Source organism: Zingiber officinale, chromosome 11B (genome assembly GCF_018446385.1).
Source record: "Zingiber officinale cultivar Zhangliang chromosome 11B, Zo_v1.1, whole genome shotgun sequence".
In the NCBI taxonomy this organism is placed as follows: Eukaryota; Viridiplantae; Streptophyta; class Magnoliopsida; order Zingiberales; family Zingiberaceae; genus Zingiber; species Zingiber officinale.
Window position 1 is genome coordinate 82,004,177 of NC_056007.1, and position 17,443 is coordinate 82,021,619.

Here is a 17,443-nt window from a genome sequence, read left to right on the forward strand (position 1 = left end):
ATTGGAAAACAAAAGTTCCCCACTCGGCTTGCTTGGGGTAGTAGAAGTAATGGAACACTTTGGGGTCTAATGGGATGTTGTTCAATTTAAAGAGAACTACCACCCCGCTCAGCAGCCTAATGGAGTTCGGGACCAGTTGGCCGAGAGGGATGCGAAAATAATTGCAAACTTGCAAGAAAAATTTATGGGGTGGAAAGCGTAGCCCGGCCAAAAATTGGTCTCGAAAGAAAAGAACGGTGCCGGGCGGCGGTTCATGTGGCCGGTCGACGGGGGTGGCTAATACTATATGGTGGTCGGAAGGGAGGTCATAAGTTCGAGCGAGGTACAGTGCGTCCTCCTCGTCGAACCGGCTCTCCATGGTCGTGTACCAGAGACCAGGAGCACCGCCGGTCGACTGTGAAGTACTAGTCATGGGCGAAAAGCAGTAAGAGATGCAGGGCAAAAAGAAAAGTTCGAACAAGATGGTGGATTTGAAGGGGACAGCAAACAGAAAAAAGAAGGAAGGAGCGAGGAAAAGGAAGACTTACGAGTAAAAGGGAAGGTCGAAAGGGGCTTCGAGGTCGTCGGAGAAGCGAGGTCGCCGGAGAAGAAAGGAGCAGTGGGACGTCGAGGATCGATGAAGCCAAAGTGTGGCGAAGAGGAGAAGTCGGAAGCTTTATAATGACGGCCGGAATCAATTTCCACCGTCTGATTCAGGTCATGAAGAACGAGGCCATCATCCGGCCGTTCATTTCAAACGGCGGATGTCCCATCGGAGGTGACGCCACCGCCATACGCTGACAAGGGTAGGATTGCCACGTGTCAGCAGGACACAGGTCGCATTTAATGAGCGCACCTTACCGTGCGCAGCACACGTGATTGGTAGTAAGGGAAAAGATTTGATAGGGATTTCAAGGGAATACAAGGCACGAGCAAGACACTATCGACCGGATGAGCACCTCTATGCTTGGCCGACCGGACAAGTGCAGCGACCGTTATCCAGTCAGATCGGCAGTCCAGTCAGTCGGACTTCGCCTCCTTCGACTAGACTTGAGAGAGAGGCAAGTGATCCGGCGGTTAGAACAGGGAACCCCCATTCTGAGGGGTCAATGCCACGTGGGAGTCAAAGGGCTAGGTGGCCGACCGGAGAAGGATGGGTCGACCTCCCGGCCGGCCGACCGGTGAATAACCAGTGGCAAAGGGCGGCCCGGCAGAAGTCGGGGTTCCGGCGCTCAATTGAACAGTAGCGAAGGGCCAAGCGGAAGGCCGAAGACAAGGTGACCTATCGCTAGCAGTCCCCACAGCACCTTACCGAGGATCTACCCAGCATATCGATGCAAACGACAGGCCGGACGGATGTGGAGGCCGGACGGATATGAGTGACGTCCGGCCGGCGCGTAAGATGAGGGCCGGACGGACGGACTCCTTGTCCAGCTGGCCGGACGGATGCTCCTATGGCTAGGCCATACTCCAAGTCTGACAACGAGGTGTCCTGTTGTCCCATCGAAGGCGTGCTTGGACTGTAGCGGTAAGGCGTCAGGTAAGCTTTCTGACAGACGCATACCGCGGTATGGGCTGCGGACACGTATGCGCCTCAGTGGACGTGCGTGAGCTCTTTCACCGCTCTATATAAAGAACCTTATACTTCGCCGGAGGTACGCGTTCAACATCTTTGGAGCCACCTTTTTCACTGCTTGCTTACCTGACTTGAGCGTCGGAGGGTCGCCGCCGGGAACCCCTTCCCGGCCCGACTTCTATGCAGGTTCGCCGGAGGTTCGTGCAATCAGTCGAGGATCCACGTCAGCAGCCGGGAGCGCCACGTGCCCAGCGTCCATTGAATCAGCATTCGGACAGGATCACATATCAAATAACAAGGATGAACCTAACTTAAACCCTTTGCCCAAACACCAAAACACATGGTCGCACGGACCATTGGGATTGCTCCAACACTCTCATCATGGGGTACTCGTGAGATATAAAAATATATCACAACTGAAATCCAAAGTATATCTTGATTTTCGAATTGACAATCAATAATACTCCAAATGGTAGAGATACAATAAATCCATGAGATATGAGTATAAAACCCTACTAATCCCAAGGTACATCGAGGATATCTAATTACATCTGATCAGTTCATGAGTCAGGATCCCCCATGGATCAACCTTAGGCGAGTCGACTGATTATCGTCTTATAAACCATCATGCTACCAAAAGAGGTAGAGGATTACTCTCTCTCCAAACACTTCAAAGTAATCACCAAGTGATGCTTGGATCTCTAGTATCATCATCTGCTTCCTTCACGTGGTACCTGATCACGTAAAGGTTAAGCAACTATCTTCAACTTTCTCATGCCAGTACAAATCATGTATATGAATGTACTCTCCCAGTTATTCTCATAAGTGTTAAGCAGATAGCTCTACACTTTTCTACATCAGTGGAGGTCACCTAGCCGATTGTACCTTTTATGTTATCTGACCAGGTACAGACAGTCCATGGTCAAAGTCCCCATGAAATAAGATGCATCGATCCTCTATAGACTGACCAAGCCGACAATGGTATACGGCTAATTCAGTCTTTTCCACGTCGGTACAAGCCAGGTACTCAAATATGCTCAAGATATCTAACTAAACACGAATAACCCAAAGATCAAAACCTCTAAATAATATAGTATGACGGTCCCCTATTGATTGGACCAACATAATAATTCGGTCATCTACTAACTAATCCAACAAGAATGCATTAATCCTCTACAAAGCGACTAAGGTATACAATCCATGACTATCCAGGTCAACAAGTGTAAATCAGTCTTCTACTAACCGATCTAACAGAGTAAATTAATTATCTACTGATGAAACTAACTAAGTTAAATCAGTACTCTATTGGCTGAGTCAACATGAATATACAAATATTATCCACTACCCAGCTAATAATAGCAGAGGCTGGTATGTGCCTCCATCTCCTAACTAACTAGTAGTAAAAGAAGCTAAAATTACTGGTGGTATGATATGAAAAATCACCTGAGACTGTAATCCTTGATCTACAGTAGGGTCGATCGTGATCACTAGTTGACCCAACACATGTAATTTATGCTACAACAACTAGACATGTACTAATAAAAAGTACTAACATATGTCATAACTATCATAAACAACAATGCATATACTAACAGAAATGTATGATAACAATATACCAACATACCTCCTATAGCTTAGAGTTGTCCTGCTGCTGCCAGGTCCCAAAACCCGAAAAAGTCACATCGAGGAAACCAAAACACGAATTGAAAACACGAAAAGTAGGCCTCGTAAATCTGCTCTGATGCCAAATAAATTGTCACGCCCCGGGTAGTCCCTGCCAGAAGAAATTTTGGCAACATTTCCCCTGAACGGGTGACAATCTGAGACATTTCTATATACAAAAATACATCAGCCACATACGGCTGGAATATACACACAACCACGCAGTTTATATCATCAGCCCACTCAGCTGGAACAAAATAAACAACAACCACGCAATTATATATACATTTAACAGCCCACTCGGCTGTACTAAAACTAAAAAAAACACAGCAGAAAATGATAGAAACCAATACAAATAAAAAATAAGACTGCTAGCCGGCTAGGCTTACACACCATAACAAACAACACAAAATACCACATAAGAATACTCCAGAAACAAAACCGGAACATACAATGCAAAGTGCACTTAATACACAAACAAAATAAAGCACAAACGAAACCAATATACGGGTCTTCTGATGTGACGTGGGAACTGACAGACAAGATACTCCAAGCGACTCCATATACCTCTACCTGGTATATGAAAAAAAAGAATATATATCAGGGTGAGTCCAAGAACTCAACGGATACCAGATAGATAGGCATAATAAGTTATAACTAACAGTAATAATCATGCAGTATAGTTTTCTAAACAAGGTAGGGAATGCAGACTAAAAAGGGTTGAAGAAAACTGTACTCACCAGGGTCTCCTATCCGAATATAAGGGTCGTCAGACCAGATACAAAATGTCACCTGTATGCATGTCAAACATATGCAACCCAAACAAATGCAACATACATAATGCAACAAGCACAAACAATAAATGCAATCCATGCATATATGATGCAAAATGACATATGTCACCCCTGTCACAGTCAGTTATCTCACACGTGATGGTGAGACCGAGTGGGTAGGGCTATGATAACTGTACACTCTGTCATCACTACTCCTGAGTGACCGAGTGGGCAGGATGCTGTCGGAGTACACTTATCCTCCTACCCCAAACAGAGTGGGGGAGCGCAATGCTCTCATCTCCCTGAGACAGTCCAGAGGAGGGATCCCTGACGTGTTACCATGTTGCAACACGCTACCCATGAGTGGACCAGCGGAGCACTGACAGAGCAAACTGCACACACACTGCCTGATATACCACTAGTCCATGAGTGGTTGTGTGTGCAGATCATGTAACCGACGATGTGCTTAATAATAATGGAGCCGACAATCGCTCGGCATGCAATCGTGCAAGATGGTGCATGATACTAAATATGTAGATACAAACATTATACACCTCCATATAATATGCACCATAAAAGAAATAAATCATACAATGATCTAGGTAACCTAAATTCAGGTACACCAATCAGATATATCAAATAACTAGACTACTACACAGTAGGGCAATGTATGTCACTATTCCTATGAACAGGAGTAAACATGGCAACAAACAAGAGAATATAACCATAAATGCACAACAGACAAGAATGTAGGCAACTACGAGAACCAAATAGTGACATACCAAAGCAGATGCAAACATAATCATTACTACTAGAAATAAATTATTATGCATATCTATAATGACTATATCAAGAGATAAGTCAGAAGTAATCGCCTCAAAACATAGATCGTGTCAACCAAACCGACGTCGAGACGCTCGTCTCGAATCAGAGTCCTACATCAATCAATACATATATTTTATTTAGCTAAATTCATATGAATTAAACAGCTAAATAAAATATCCAAACCTAATTAGGAAAAAACCCTAATCGATCGTAGACATTAACCCTAACTATATTTAATCCATAGGTCAACTATGTTAGTTTCTTAAACCCTAATCGTTCCACTTTTCAGACTAACCCAATCCTTTAATAAAATGTGTATCATTATGTCAAAATAATAGATTTACCTCCAACTCAACCCTTGCCAACCCGAATCAACAGAGCAGTAATGCTACTGATTGAACCTGCAACTCCCTGAAAATGGAGAACAACATCGGTTGATTACAATTCAGACCAACAAAGAGAATTATGTTCAGTAACAAGGGAAAAACAGAGGTGGAGAGGGCACACTGTTCCTTCTCATGGCTTGATGGGTGGCGTCTAACAGTTACGCCTAGGCCGGCACCGGTGATCTATGACGCCATAAAGTCCCGCAACTGAGTTGAAGAAAACCTTGCCCTCGGGTGGAAACAATGTCGCTAGGGTACACGATGGTGGCTCTGTGCCGGCACGAAAGCTCAAGATCGAAAAAGGGCAGAAAGGAGGTGACGACGCTCTAGGGCAGAGATGTGAGGCTGGTTCCGGCGGTGCTCTCTGTGGCGATTGACGCGGTGAGGACCTTCGCGACGATGAGACGTCGGTAGGGGAGAGGAAGCTTCAGTGAGGCGTCGGTTGTACGACATCGGCGCTGCTCCGTGCGGCGACGTCGATGCGACAGAAGATCGGAAGGAAAAATTAGGGCACGGGGGAGAGATCGCGAGGAGGTGAAGGCTCAGGAGTAGGTGGCGGCGGCGTAAGAGGGAAACGGGAGAGAAGTTCGGGCTCGGCGAGGGAAAAAGAAGAAGAAAGGTTGGTGTCGCGAGCTCAACGAAGAAGAGGAAGACGGGTTTCGGCGTGGAAGAAGAATAGGGCACGAAGAAAAGACATAGGAAAAGGAAAAATAAGAAAAAGGAAATAAATAAAACCTAGGTTTCCTTTACTAAAGTCTAGATTACTTTCTTAATCAACTCCCATATATGGGTATATCCAAATAGCCTTTCTTACGCCTATTAATTCATCACCATAAACTACCTCATACGAATTTCGAAAAATTCTCAAAAAATTTCTAAAAATTTCGTTAAGGCTATTTGCAAACTAAACATTATTATTTAATTATTATTTGTTGCCGTATTTTACACTTTGACATGACACTGGCCCACTGAATCTTGCTTGAGAACAATTTCAACCATTGATTCCTCACATTCCTTTGAGTTGTGGCCTCCATAAGCGTAATGGTGAGGGTGATAAGAACATTGAAGGAGAGTTGCTACTACAATTAGGATTTTGAGACTCAACAACCTTTGAAGAGGGAAGCGGAGTGGCAGGAGCTGCCATTGAGCAATGAACACTATCCCATGACGACACAACTAGTCAGAAATATGTTACTCATATTATGAATGAAATATTTAATTGATTTTTTATTATTATTAGATATAGGATTTTTCATATTGAATAATTAATATTAAGCATTGACTAGGTTAACAAGAAAATCAAATCATTTTGATGCATATGACACAACACTGTCTGCCGAGCTAGTTTAATTAAATAGGATCATGGGAATCAATCTATTTTAACAAGTGATATAGCTAGGTTTCTGAATTTGACCATTAGGTTATGTTTGAACTAAGACTAAATAAGGGTTCAATGAGACACAAGTCATTTTGTCCTTCAACATGAATTACTACCCCTACCAATTGGAAAAAAAGATTATACAAGTGAGAGGTACATTCAAGTGTCTCATAATTTAGATTATGTCAAACTTCAAAAAAACTATATTGCATACCTGTTACATGCTTAAGTTTAATAAAATTATTAGTGGCAAGGCTAATTTTATCTTAATTGACTGCCTAGGTGCCTATTCGATTCAAATATTAATTAATTATACCTAGGCAAATAAGTAAAAAATCCTTAAGTTCTGATATGTTCAAATAGGTAATCAAGTTCATATAATGAATAGAATGATGAGTGGTCCATTATCATTCAAGTTTCCTATGGATGCATATCAAGATACTATTGGATCGCGACGGTCGGATAGAAGGAGGGTTGAATATCCCTGCGAAAATAAAAACAATCCTTCTCGAACTTTCAACATAACATTAACTTTTTGATCACATCAAAACAACTTTGGGGTTCCAACAGATATAAAGTGTGAAATAGATGCCATGGTACACGCAAACATAGGTGCTAATTATGACATTAAAAAAATTAAAAAGATTAGTTAACCACTTGAACAATTTAGAATCTATCCATAAACATTTTGGTAAGTCATATAATTCATAATATGCAATTGATAGCTTTTTACTTAGGTGGAAACTAGAATGAATGGATGAAAACTTTTCTAGTTGTCTACTTGATTGGCAATACTTAAGAATGAAAAACAGTTGATGAAAAATTGTTCAAATTTTCCTCAATTTTGTTTGCACCATTTCCTCACAAGAAAATAAACAATGGATCCTTTCAAGTAAATAACATGATGGAAACATTAAACTTAATCTATCCTTCCTATCTTCCATCCTATATATATCTTCTGTTCGTCTTATTTTTACATTAAAAATTAAGTAAGATATCCAATCCATCCTATCATTATTTATCACATGCCTCAGGGGAGTCTTCAAAGCATCAGCACTAGCAATCAAAACCAATTACACAAATAGAGCCACCTGCTAAGTCAAAACCAACTACACAAAATACAGTCGCATACCAAGATTTCTAACTGATTATTTTAAAATTTCCAAAATCAGAAATTAAATAAGCTATCAATAAAATCAAAAACAAAATCCAACTTCCATTATCAAGCATAAAGTCTCAGCACTAGTGGCAACAAAATAAAAGATAACACAAACACCAAGACATAAAAATGAACCCTGACTACATAGACAGGAAAGACAAGATAAAAGACGTAAAGCCAAAAAATTTTGAAACACTATGAGAAGTGCCCTCAAAGCGTCTACCCAGCAAATGGTTAAAATGCACCCTGACTGAATCTAAACACATTTCTCTTGTGACCTTGGAGTAGCAAAGGATGGTCAACATGGAAAAACAAGCAGGTCATGCACCATGATGTAATGTAAGAGAACAAAACAAACAAAAAAGCGTTCAGAATAGCAGCGTTGCTGCTATGAGCAACCGCAATAGTCGTTATTGTTGACTGGAAAAAGAGGCAAGAGTTGCCGCCGTTAGCTAAAGAAAAAGGGACAAAAGGCTTCTGGGGAAAATGCTGGACTTGCTGTTGCTAGAAGTCAGCAAGTAATTGCTGTTGTTGTCGCTGTGAAGAGAAATGGAGATGAGCTTCTGTAGAAATTAGTGCTGGCCGGAGATTATATTGTTGGAGAAGAGAAAGGAAAACCTGTTGATGTGTTGCTAGAAAAGGACAAGTAATTGCTGGTCTGGTGGAAATGAGAAAAGGAGGGAGTCACGGTTGCTGGAAATCTAGAGTTGGTGCTGTTGCTATTGTGGAGAGAGGAAGGAGAAGAAGAAAAAGGGAGAAGGAGTAGTAAGAGCGGAAGAGGGCGACATTCATTTGATCCATTTAATTTGACTGTTTAAAATTTGAATTGTCAAATGCAATCTCAACATTGTTGTTGTCGGAACGATGTTAAATTCAGATATATTTTGAATGAAGTTTTAAATGGATGAAGTCAGTTTGATTGTTGTAAAACAAATTAGGTTGGAGTATTTTTGATGAAATTTTTTCTCTCCTATTTTTTATTTTATTTTATTTTATGTTTTCTCTCCCAACGCCTCGACGTGCCGCTCTCTTCCGCTCTTACTACTCCTAACCCATAGATGGGTTGAAATATAGATGGGTCTTCTTGAGCTCTTGCAGGAGAATATCCTGATGGTCCCATCGCTGCATCTTGAGGAGGTCGGTATGGTGATACCACAGTGCTAGTTAAGTAAATTTGCTAAGATTCGGTAGGGGTTTCTTCAAGTAATTGTCATAAGCTTGGGTATTCCAATTCGCAACCTACAGCAAGTAGTTGCGATGGAAGGCCCATCTACATTTCAACCCATCTATGAACAACAACCTCCTAAAGGAATGTTTTGAGGAGGAATAAATAATGACTTATGGACATTTCCATCAGCCCAACAACAAAGTGGAGCTTTATTTATCATCCCAGAGCAACTAGGGTTATTTGATGATGCATTTTCTCGTTGGGAGTCCATAACTAAGAATTATGTGTCAAACCAAGTATTTACAGATACAAAGGACAAAGTGGAATTCATAGAGAACCTATTGGGAGAGATCGAGAAAATAACATGGATACAATGGCAAATGAGTTACCCAACAGAATATGAAGCTCTCACCCAAACTAGAGAAGGAAGGGAAGGAACACAAAATATCTTGTCCCAAATGCGAAGAGTATTTTCAACAGAAGATCCAGCACAAGGATCCACCGTTATACAAGACACAACATATAGAGATCTTGAGAAACCCTCTTGCGACAACGTAAAGAATATTATTCAATACATCAATGGTTATATGTGGTTGGCTACCAAGATGCGACTCTATGCTAGACCAGAACTCTCTGAAAAATTTGGTTCAAAATGTCCGGAGATCTAGGCAATCGAATCAAGAAAGTGTTCGATGAGAAATACCCTGGCTTAACAGTGGGAGTATTCTCAAGAGTCATCTTCGCACATAAATTTCTGGAGCAAGAATGCAAGGATGCAGCTTTTAAAATGTCACTCAAAAACCTTTCTTTTTGTAGTCAAATTCCTATACATGGCTATTATAAAAATCAGGGACAGAAAAAGCTGGGAATTAGGCAATCAAAGACATACAAGGGAAAGCCACATATCACACACGCAAGGATTGAAAAACGGAAGCACCTGATAAGAAATAAGAAGTGCAAATGCTACCTATGTAGTCAAGAAGGACATTTTGCCCGGGAATGTCCCAATGAAAAAAGGAACATCAAAAGGGTGGCAATATTTGAACAACTGGACATCCCAGAAGACTGCGACATCTTATCTGTCCAAGAAGGAGAAAATCAAAGTGACGCTATTGCCAAAATTTGGTGTTAACTATTTGCATGTCACGTGGCACATCAAATTAATTAAGATTGAAACTCATTGTAACTAAGAACAAGTATTGTAGTAAGGAGTCACAAGTCGTATTTTTTCAAGGATAACTAGTAAATATGTGCAAATTCTAAAATTAATTTAAATCGAATTATTTCATCAACAAGGTCAATTAAGCTTTTTCATTTGATTCACATTACAAATTGGCTTCATCTAATAAAATCACTAATAGAATCAAAGAAAGGTTAATCTCATCTAAACATATTCTTTTCTATCTCATCAAATTAACATCAATTGAGTTCGGTTTCTACTACATCATTACATCAAACAATTCAATTTACCGAAGTCTCATCCAATTCACAGTTACAATCTAATTCAACAATTAAACTCAAAAGCTCATTCTCAATAACAATGAACAGAGGTAAACAATTGAATCAACAAGTTAAGCTGTCAACAATTAAACTCAATCACAGTCACAAAGATTAACTGAATAGAGCACGGAATTTCTAACTAAGTATCAAAAACCTACAAACTAACAATAAGCAGTACTACAAGTTCAAAACAGAATATTGGTCATTTGCAAAGGTTTAATAAGGTCGGGATTGCAAGCAAGAAATCAAAATTGGAATTACAAAAACTCAAACAGGATTTAAAGTGCAATGTAAGGGATCAGATCTGAGCAAGTTTCATGAAAAAGAAAAACAAAATTGCAGAAGAATAAATCGTTCACAAACACAAATCCATGTGGTAGCTTCTTCACTCTGCCATGAAGCAGAATCACCTCTGGGAACACCCTTCGAGCTTCGTTGCTGATGGAAATCGCAGATTTGGGGAACGCCCACTACTCTGGATTGGGAATCGGGAAAACAGAAATCCACTCACGGACTGGGGAACGCCCTATGCCGCTCCCTGACCTCGGACGGCGAATGCCGGTAGCTCAGTAATCACCGGCGATGAAGAAAACTCGCTCACAGATCTGGAAGTGGAACGGGAGCTGCGGGAACAAAGATGAACAGTGCCGAATGTCGTGAGGATGCTCGAACTCGACGAATGCACTGTAGCTTCTCAGGTTTTAAATCAACCTCAATTTGATCCAATTGTCCAGAACGCTTTGATCTCATCTAACGGCTGGATGACTTCAGATCAGGATCAAAAGCTCTGGATCTTGATCAATGGCTATGATGTACTTCCTCTTGGCTTGGATGGATCAGATCAGATCAGACCACATTTGGGCATCTGTGAAGGAGAAGATGATATGGAAGACTTAAACAGGTCCATTCAAACCCTTCACCTAAATTCAATATATATGTTAGGATAGATAGATGGTGGCTATAGACAACAGGTAAAAATTTCCGAGCAACAGTTAAATTACCTCCATAAATGGAGATTAAATGAGAAGATACTTCAACCTCAGTCCACAACATGCACTTGCTGTAAACGAGATACTCTTTAAAGAGCAAGAATACATTGCCCAGAGTGCTTTATAATAGCATGTAATTTATGTGGACCATACTACTTCAACAAAGAGGTACCTGTAGCGCCATCCCCTCAAACTCTCTTTTTTCCACAAAATCTTATACAGGAACAAAGATATTACATTACATGGTGCGAAGGAGAGATAAAGCGCCTATAGAAGGAGGTGGTATATTACAAAAAACAGCTTGAAGACATATTACTAGAAAAGGATTTGCAATTTGAGTTTCAGGCTCTAGAAGAGGAAGAAGAGGAGGAAGCAGCACACATGCTTCTTCAAACAGCAACAAGACCGTAGCAGCAACATCAGGCCCGAGGTTAGTAAAAAATATGTTGTATAACCTCATAGTCGAAATTGGCATTCCAGGGATTCCAAAGTTTCCATTAAAGGCGATACTGGACACTAGAGCTACAACTTACTGTGTGGACCAAAAGTCAGTACCAAAAGATGCCCCGGAACAAAATAGTTTTGAGGTCAGCTTCAGCGGAATTAATTCCCAGCAAAAGGCTAACATGAAGTTGAAACCAGGAAGAATGACTATTGGTGACAATGCCTTCCGAATACTATATACCTACAGTTTGCCTATGGTACTAGGAGATAATATCCAGTTAATAATCGGCTGCAATTTTATACGGGCGATGCATGGAGGACTGCGAATTGAAGGGAATACGGTAACATTCTACAAAAAACCTGACAACTATAAATACCTTACCCTCTATTAATGCAGCAGCAATAGAGGAATTGGAGCTGGAAGAAGAAGAATACATACAAATAAAGGAAATGGTCCATTTTTCAGTCGAGAAGACCAACCTAAGTTTTCAGCAACAATTTAGCCCTTTATTAATGGAGCTAAGTGATCAGGGCTCTATTGGGGAAAACCTCCTGCAGCACTGGAAGAAAAATAAAATACTTGCAAGCTTGATATCAAAACCCCAGATTTTATTATTGAAGACAAGCCCCTCAAACACTTAACGCCTCAACAAAAAGAAGTCTTCAGCAAACACATTGGACGTGATCAGGCCAAGCAAGAGTAAGCATCGAACTACTGCAATTATTGTTAACTCTGGAACAACTATTGACCCAAAAACAGGCAAAGAGGTGAAAGGCAAAGAAAGAATGGTGTTCAACTACAAGCGCCTGAATGATATCACACATAAAGACCAATATAGTCTCCCAGGTATAAACACCATTTTAAAGAAGATTAGTAATAGCTGCATTTTTTCCAAGTTTGATTTAAAAAGCGGCTTCTATCAAGTAGCAATGCATCCAGATTCAATTGAATGGACAACATTCTGGGTCTCAGATGGTCTTTATGAATGACTGGTGATGTCATTCGAACTTAAAAATGCCCCTGTCATTTTTCAAAGAAAAATGGACAATTGTTTCAAGGGTACTGAAGGATATATTGTCGTATACATTGATGATATATTGGTGTTCTCTCCTGATGAACAAAGTCATGCAAAGCACCTCAAGAAGATGCTAAGTATATGCAAGGAGCACGGGCTCGTACTAAGCCCAACCAAAATGAAAATCACAGCATCTGAAATTGAATTTCTGGGGGCAGTTATAGGCAATTTCAAGATTAAATTGCAACCACATATTATCTCCAAGGTTGTGGATTTCAAAGAAGAGGATTTGAAGACCACAAAAGGCATGAGATCTTGGCTTGGGTTATTGAATTATGCACTTAATTATATCCCAAACCTAGGAAAGTTATTAAGCCCCCTTTACGCCAAAACTAGACCTAACGGTGATAAAAAGCTTAATAAGCAGGACTGGATTTTAATTAAGCAAATTAAGGAAAAAATCCAACAACTTCTAGAGTTAGAATTTCCGCCCGAAAATTGCTTCATGATCCTTGAGGTAGACAGTTGCATGGATGGATGGGGAGGGATATGCAAGTGGAAAAAGGAAAAATATGACTTAAAGAATACTGAAAGAATATGTGCCTATGCAAGAGGAAAATTCAACCCGCCTAAGTCCACAATAGATGCAGAGATTTATGCAGTAACAAACTCTCTCGAAGCCCTAAAGATTTATTTCCTGGACAAAGCGGAATTGCTTATTAGAACAGATTGTCAGGCCATAATAAGTTTTTTTTGACAAAACGGCAAATAATAAACCCTCACGAGTCCGTTGGATGACCTTCGTTGATTATATAACTGGGGCAGACATTCAAATCCAGTTCGAGCATATCAAAGGGGAAGATAATCAGGTAACCGACGCCCTTTCTCGACTAATTAATTTACTTATTTTGGCAAAATGGGCGATCCAAGAACTGAGTCGACTAGAGCTGGTAGCACCAGCCCTACAAGAACTGGAGGAACGACCCAACCAGGAGGCCCAAGCCTACCTGATAACAACCCTCAAAGCCCTATCAGCCTCACTGAGGAATACCAACGGTAGCTCAACAAGCTACATGCCTACCCAATTACGTTCGAAAAGGACCAGCAGCTCCGACAACACCTTCACGACCTCCAACAAAGGGCATCTATCCAAGCCACTAATGCACTTCAGCAGCTTAGACTGCTTCATCCCCTGAAAAAACATGAGTGCCAACGATTGTGCTCAAAAGATAACTGGTGGCATAACTGGTATCCCGTCACCAAACATATTGATGAACAACTCACACAAAATGCCTACATGCTTCAGGATGCTGTAAACAGGATGAACTCCTTCTAGGTGTAACTACGCAGAAGTGGTGGACCCTACAATAAAAGACGCCCTAAGCTGTAAAGAGGCATCTGTGTACTATAAAACAGATATATGATCCGGCGGTAAGAATGGAGGACCCACTTCCTGAAGGGCCCCAGCCAGAGGACGGATGGAGGGCTGACTAAGCGGGTAATGGCCGCGTCAAGTAGTGGAGTAGGTCCGAGCGGAGCTGGAGATAACCCATCCAGGGGCTTGGGTTTCCGACGCCAAGGTGGGAGGGCTGAACGGCCGAGCGGGGGTCTGCTCGGCTGGGACTGAAGAGCCGATCGGGTGGTCCGTTCGGCCAGGATAAGGGCGAGGACACAAAGGTTAACCGAGCGGCCTAGTCGTTCAGGCTCGAGATATGGGATGTCGGCAAAGACATGTCTGATGATTGGGCCGTACACAAGATCGCACGATGGAGGATCTCGCCGTCACATCATGGAGAGGTTGATACAGTAGCGGTATGGCCTTACGGGTGTTCGTCTGACACGCCCATACCTAGGCATGGTCGAAAGCATGTGGTTGCTTCGATTGGTGTGCCCAGGCTCCTTCGAGAGGTCTATATAAGGTCTCCACTTCTTCAAACGAAGGGACGCGCGAAGCCTGTATCCTTCTACACGAGTCTTCATTCCAGAGCCACCTTCTTCATCTATTCCTCGCCTGACTTGATCGTCGGAGGGCCGTCGTCGGGACACCCCTCCCGGCTCGGTTTTGTTGCAGGTTCGCCGGAGCACTCGAGGATCCAGCAGGGAGCGCCACATCCCCAGCGTCCGTTGGCTCCTGGTTCGGACAAGATCAATTTGGCGCCGTCTGTGGGAACGCACCTGCATCCGCAAGGGAACAATGGACGAGGCTGGAAGACAACACACGGTGACGCTTTCGACAGAAGAACTCGACGCTCTGGTCGAGATAAGGGCCGCCAAGCTTGTGGAACAAAAACTGAAAGCAGTAGCCGAGCGGCCGGAGCAACAAGCAACATCTGCGTCGGGTGGCCCAGCGGAAGCACCTCAAGCCACCGTCGCATTCCATCGGGCATTATTTCGCACCCCTGAAGCCGCACCAGCTCGAAGAGATAGAGGATCTTCCTCAAACGAAATGCCCAGGCGAGATGACAGAAAGGGGAAAGCTCCCCGAGCGGATTCATCTCCCGAGCGGATCAATCGCCAATTTTCAGAGGCTATTCTACGAGACCCTCTGCCCAAGCACTACGTGCCGCCGACGATCGGCGAGTACAACGGAACAACGGACCCGGATGACCATCTGGGTAAGTTTGATAACACAGCTACGCTCCATCAATATACAGATGGAGTAAAGTGCCGAGTCTTTCTTACCACTCTTTCGGGATCGGCTCAACGGTGGTTTCGAAGGCTGCCGGACGGATCCATCACTAGCTTCAAGGACTTCCGAACGGCATTCCTCCACCACTTCGCCAGCAGTCGGCGTTATCAGAAGACAAGTGTCAACTTGTTCGCCATCAAGCAAGAATCAAGAGAATCGCTTCGAGCTTATATTCAGCGGTTCAACAAGGTGGCAATGGATATTCCAACGGCCACCTCAGAGACGATGATGAATGCCTTCACGCAAGGCCTTGTGGATGGCGATTTTTTCCGAGCACTCATCCGAAAGTCGCCCCGGGATTATGATCATATGCTACACCGAGCCAATGAATACATTAACGTGGAAGAAGTGCAAGCGGCCAGGAAAAAAGAAACACCAACCGAACGGGCACCTCCTGCCGAACGGAAACCTTTCGCCGCTCAACCACCAAGAGGACCAAGGGCCGAAGCAATCCGCTCCCCTCGGGTGAGGTCTCAAGTACAAGAAGTAGCTGCCGCTCGGAGCAAGCCAAAGAAGAAATGGACCCCCATGTTCTGCTCCTTCCACCGGACGGATACGCACAACACGAGGGATTGTCGAAGCCTTCCCTTCGTGGCTAATCCGGTTCCCAGGAAGGCCGAACGACGGTCTCCTTCCATCGACAGGAGGCAAAGGGCCCATGAAATCGACCGGACCCGCACTGAGAGGCGACATCAACAAACGCCCGATCGGCATCGCTCGCCAAGACAGGAAAACCGCCGAGCGTCAAGAGAACGACCCCGACCGTCCGCTCGGGAAGAAGAAAATAGAAGCAATACTTCTCGAGGCGAGATCAACGTAATTGCTGGTGGACCGACCGGAGGAGATTCCAACCGAGCCAGAAAGGCAGGCGTCCGGCAGCTCCAAATCCACGCGGTCGGTTGCAGCCAAGAGCGGGCAAGTGGACCGAAAATCACCTTCGGACCCGGGGACTTAGAAGGAATTGAAGTGCCCCATGACGACGCTCTGCTCATTAAAGCGGTAATAGCAAATTACACTATTCACCGCGTATTTGTTGACACAGGGAGCTCGGTCAACATTATATTCAAGAAGGCGTTCGATCAGCTGCAAATCGATCGAGCCGAGCTGCAGCCCATGACGACTCCGCTCTACGGATTTACGGGTAACGAAGTTCAGCCGGTCGGACAGATCCGGCTGGCCACCTCAATGGGAGAAGAGCCGCTCAGGAGGACCAGGACAATAAACTTCGTGGTGGTCGACTCTCCCTCCTCCTACAATGTCATTTTGGAGCCAAGCGCTCGAATAGCGAAGACCTGAGCCGCTCGGCCAGGTACATTATAGCTGAGTACTACCTCAGGGAGCGAAGACCTGAGCCGCTCGGCCAGGTACATTATAGCTGAGTACTACCTCAGGGAGCGAAGACCTGAGCCACTCGGCCAGGTACATTATAGCTGAGTACTACCTCAGGGAGCGAAGGCCTGAGCCGCTCGGCCAGGTACATTATAGCTGAGTACTACCTCAGGGAGCGAAGGCCTGAGCCGCTAGGCCAGGTACATTATAGCCGAGACTACCTCGGGGAGGATTATATACGAGCCAAGCGCTCGATATGAAGGCCAAGGTCGCTCGACCTGGTAAGGAGTTGGCCTTGGAGCCCGTCTAGCCCAGACGTTAAACCGTAGAGCCGCGCCGACCGGCTATAAACATCCGCGCCGACGAGCTCTGTCGTTAAAGATCGAGAGCCGCGCCGACCGGCTATAAACATCCGCGCCGACGAGCTCCGTCGTTAAAGATCGAGAGCCGCGCCGACCGGCTATAAACATCCGCACCGACGAGCTCCGTCGTTAAAGATCGAGAGCCGCGCCGACCGGCTATAAACATCCGCGCCGACGAGCTCCGTCGTTAAAGATCGAGAGCCGCGCC

The 17,443-nt window shown here is 43.7% G+C and overlaps 1 long non-coding RNA gene across 1 annotated transcript; it reads right to left on the reverse strand.

The window, feature by feature from the left end:
* Positions 1-3,554: 3,554 nt before the first annotated feature.
* LOC122033405 lies at positions 3,555-5,936 on the reverse strand. Its single transcript, XR_006126529.1, has 2 exons — positions 5,160-5,936; positions 3,555-3,790 (listed from the first exon to the last, which is right to left on the reverse strand). It is a non-coding gene; the product is annotated as an uncharacterized LOC122033405 (long non-coding RNA).
* Between the last annotated feature and the right edge of the window lie 11,507 nt (positions 5,937-17,443).